The sequence below is a fragment of the Crassostrea angulata genome, chromosome 10 (genome assembly GCF_025612915.1).
Source record: "Crassostrea angulata isolate pt1a10 chromosome 10, ASM2561291v2, whole genome shotgun sequence".
NCBI lineage: Eukaryota > Metazoa > Mollusca > Bivalvia > Ostreida > Ostreidae > Magallana > Magallana angulata.
Genome location: NC_069120.1, coordinates 28,425,685 through 28,430,684, shown reverse-complemented (window position 1 = coordinate 28,430,684; position 5,000 = coordinate 28,425,685). Strand labels below are relative to the sequence as shown.

General features: G+C 34.3%; 1 long non-coding RNA gene across 1 annotated transcript in view; it reads right to left on the bottom strand.

Moving 5' to 3' along the window:
- The window catches only part of LOC128165637 (uncharacterized), a 53,746-nt gene that overhangs the window by 12,494 nt on the left and 36,252 nt on the right, over positions 1–5,000 (bottom strand). The gene's annotated exons all lie outside the window — the stretch shown is intronic.

The window sequence follows — 5,000 nt, the reverse complement described above, 5'->3', positions numbered from 1 at the left end:
CATTTTTTTTTTTTTTTACAACTGATATTAAGTGTCCCAATATGACCATTCAATACTTTGACCCTGTAAAGGCTGTTTTTAAAAATATACCAGTTGCAATTTCTGGAAAACTCATGAACATGCTATAAATTTTCTTTCACATTGCAAAACTCTGCAAAGCTAGACCTTTTCATAAGAAAATAAAACAGTGAGTGGAGAATATAAAAATTTCAGGTGATATATCATTAAATGAAATTTTGACTGCTAGTCAATTAAGAAAAAAATTAGGCCAAAAGTTCATTGTAAAACAAGGTTATCCGCTAACGAAGTTCAGATACGTTCTTGACATTAATTCTTCTGTCTGGCTAATAGATTCAAAACCAAAAACACCAGGTGATCATAGGGCAAAAACCTTAGTGTATCATAATTCATACATAATTTTGTCTTTAATGTATCAGTTTTTTGATTATGAATGCCTGGTACCAATAAAGTGACCCTGAGGGTTGACTGAACTTTCAGGTTTTTGTTAAGATTAAGTCAAGCAGAATTAGCTCCATTTATGTCAGAAATTCCAATTCAAAACCAAATTAAAAAAATGCTTATCATGAAATGTCTTCTTGCAACTTTAAACAAAAACTCAAATATTAACATTTATAAGTTCTTGATCTTTATTTTTATATAATTTTACCTTTTTCTTTCTTGATTCCCTTCTGAATAATAACCACAAATTAATACAGATCAATTATTATGCCTCAATTATTTTGAACAAAAAAATTGTCTTTTGTCTCTTTTTTCATAAGCTCAGGGAGTGCATGTCTGCAGAAAACCAAATGAAACTAAAAAGCCATAAAATGTCAGAAAGTTTGCCCCGGTCTCTGTGACAACTATATTCTATGTTCACTGCCTCTACATAAATTGATATTCTCTGCCAAGGTGACACTCGGTTTTGATCACACGAGTATGGATCATAAAAAAAAATCCCCCTAGATTAAAGTTCAAAGTAGAACAATATCTGATTCATAAACATTTTGAAATTCATTAAATTTTGGCAGGTAAGAAATCAATTATGTTCTAGACTTTATTGGTTTTATTACGTTTACTGTATTTCTTCATGCAAAAGTAACAAGATTTAAAAAAACAAAAAACGCATAAAAAACATTTGCCTGAAATTCAGTTTATACAATTTATCTCTTTTTCAGTTATGGGTAATATTCAGGCCCTGAATATTACCCATAACTGAAAAAGAGATAAATTGTCAACAAATTGTTTGCATCTGTGGTTTTAAGATGTTTTTTTTAGTCTTTTTTGGAAAATTTCAGGTGTTGTATCATGTACATGTAATCAATCAAGGCCACTAACTCTATTTGAAGACAGAGTAACGCACCAACTTTTTTATCCTCTTCAAACAGAGTTCACACTGGGAAGGATCAGCAAGGCGCTCGACTCTAACTTAATGTTTGTTTCTATGAAGTGGACCCTAGATCCGAAGAGGGTTCTCATCCCAATAGTTTTAGTCTTCATATCCCCCTAAAGAACCTATCAGGCGAATTACACAAGACTCCCTGGGAAAAAAAATTTTAAGCTGCGAAACTTGTTAAAAAATTTTGCTGGAGTATAAAAACCCGTAATTAATCAAGGCAAAAAGAAAATCTCACGCTGGAAGCATTGTGTGTGCTATAACAGCAAATAATCGAAATCAAGCTTCAACAAATTAAAGCTTATCTGATTAATGATTCAGAAATTTGGAAGAATAATTCTAAAAAAAAAAAAATCTAAAAGTAGAAGTGACCTTTTGACAGGTTTTCTTGATTGGAAACTTGGATTAGTGTGTCAGTGTTGGGCCAGACATATTGTATTGCAACATATATTGTGTTCCTGTAAAATTCCTTGATTGGAAAGCACTTAAACCAAGCGAAAATCTACAACCAGAATCTAGCTAAAAACCCATTGATAACAATCAATCAAGAGTTGGCTAGTACACCCCCAACTTTTGTTTTTCCTTTTTTACAACTTGTTTTATTTTGGAGTGAACTGTTATTAAACACGAGTGATTTCATCGTGCCTGATTCAGAAACCAATCAAGTCAGTAATCTTATATCTGATATTAATACATATTAACCACTTTGTCTATGGGAAGGACAAGCTCCAACAGGTCTGTCAAAGGGTAAGAAAAAAATAATGAAATAAAACAATATCAGATGAATCAGAAAGTAAAAAAAATTTTCCCACCACGTTTCACATCCCCCAGACCCTGTAAACCCTGCAGTTTTCCGATTTGGTGCCTCTGCAAAACCTGTCACGTCCAAACATAGACTGTTGGTTGGTCCCCCAGTCATCAACAAAAGATGGCAACTGCGGGGTGAGGGAACTCGATACCTCAGAGACTTTTGACTTCGGACAATTGCCGGGAGGAATGCATGTGATTGCCTCACGCTGTTTATATTTGGCACTTTAGTGTGGCTGAGTTTTGATGAAAATAATAAAAGCTCAGATAAGAGGTGACAAATCATTTAACCCCCACTCACAACCATTTGTAATGCGTCCCTTATGATTGTATTGTTTCTGATGACCCCTAGCGCTAAGTGCTCTATGCTTAAAATGAAAGCTTACAAGTTGACCTAAAGGTTTTGAATAAAACAAAAAAATAAAATGAAATAAAAGATCGACTGGTTAGATACCAGAGGGATTATTCAAATTCCAGAGGCCATTTATGTGCATGTCAGCTGCCCACCGGATTAACAGTAACACTTCAGATCTGATAAATTCCAAGCCATTGTGTTATAAAGTTATCATCTAGGGCAATCAACTTCAACATCTTTGGAAAAGTGAAATTTCAGAATCTGGGAAACCTTACTCTTTTAAATTCTCTTCTAGGTTCTTCAAATATATTTAGATTTTTTTTTTATTTTCAAGTTAAATAAAAAAAAATATAAACTTTTTTCAATGCTGTAGGTATGTTTGTGTTACAGAGAGTGAGTAAAAATCATGTTTTCACCTGTTCTCATGGGCGCTTGCATGTGAATGTTGAAATTGCATGTCGTGACCCTAAATTCAGTACAAATTGCCAATGGAGACTTAAGTTTTAAGTTTTTTGTTTATAAATAAAAATGAAAAACAAAAATAGCTTTGGTTTACTTAATAATTTATAATTTTTTTTTCAAATGCAAAACATGTATTTGGACTCAAAATAAGACTTTTGTGATGCACAAAATACTATTGTGTCTTCATCCCCAAACTTATCAATGGTTCCAAATGAAAGCCACAAAGTGTACTAAATTATACAGCAAACCAACACATTAACATATAATACGACAACAAAACCTGAATGTTAATGATATTCGCAAGGACATTCAACCATATTTATATTTACAATCAACTTAGAGTAATTAGTCAAGAAATTTTAATAATCGAGTGAAGATGGAATAGGTACCACTCAACTTAAATTCCTAAAATGAAAGGAAGAAAATAAAAATTTGAAGAATCTGACAACCAATAAAATGATGTTTGATTTGATTAGCTATTGATTTATATATTGTCGTTAACAGTCTCCGATCTCCAAGATGTTTTGATCACAAGCTGACAGACAGAAGTGCCAGGATGTTGATGGATGATTCAATTACTCCCAAATTTGCATAATTTCAATAGTAACAACAGATCATACTCCAGTTCAGTATTATTTATCAAAACCTGAAGTACCTAAAAACCGGAACATCTCGTTATGTATCCATTATTTATTTCGCAATGACCTTTTACGTGTATATTTTTCTTGGAACTTGACTGGAAAAAAGGGAGGAGAAAAAGGTGTTTTCTTTTCATTTATTTTACTAATGAACCAGGATTATACATGTATTTTGTTCTATATGCTTTGCATGAACACATGACAAAAGGTTTATACAGAGGTCAAATTATTTAATCTAACTAAACTAGGTTTGATCGAGAACTCAAGCCCCCATCAACTCCCCCTCCCCTTCCCCCTCCCCCCCTCCAACCACTCTCTCCCCCCTCCTCCCCTTATTTTAATGATGACACTTCAGAGTGCAAATCTTCCAACTGCACTAAGTAACCTTTGTGTAAATCAACCATTTCACTTGTGGAGGTCAGATCAGTGTTGTAGAACATGGAACCTGTATTGTTCCAAAAGAGAACCTAGCTCTTCGATCTGCTAACTGCTCTAAAGGAACCAGCTGGTTGTCTGTGCAGTCTATCTGGCTAATAGTGCTGGTGGATTATACCTTTTTTCAAAGGCAAACAATTACCTGGGCTTATCAGGCAGCACATCTCCATGTCTGATCCTCTCTCCCCTGTACACCCAGGATGAGAAGGTCGTTAGACAATTAAAACAGGATTACAAATTTTATGTAACGAAAATCTGCTCATGTCTGGGATTTACCACTTCTGATATGGTCCCGCCTCAAAAACCTAATGCATATATCCTTGTTATGTCCACACCGAAATATATATCTCCCAAACCTTCTTTTCAATGAGGCGATGTACTAGATTAATTAGGTTTAGGTTCTAAATAAGGAAGAGCCCCACAGAGTTCAACAGCCGCAGAGTTTTTTTTTTACGTACAGTCCTGCTACATTTACCATCAACCCCTCTCTCTGTCCATTAAGCATGCAGTCATTAAGTGCACAACTATCTGTCAAATCGGCTGAAAAACACAAGTGGGGCAGCTCTATCATTACTTCACACAAAGTAACCAATAATTTGGTCATCCATTGGAGGAGCACAACGGTTAGCAGGCAAACAAGCATGTCAGATTCCAATCGGCTCTGGTGTTCTCTTTATGTTCTTTTTTCTTTTTTACTTTTACACCTTTCTATAGAAAAAAGTCAACTGAGAGAAGTTTGAGAAGAACTTCAAAAGGAAAGACCTTGTCTCCAATATCTTTGACGATTTACCGAATTACATTTATTTACGAGGCTTTTGAAAAGGAAATCGGAGAGATGAATCCGATATTGAAACTTCTACATCAAATGTCATTGCAATTACGGGCTTTTTCCTAAAAATGCTTATCT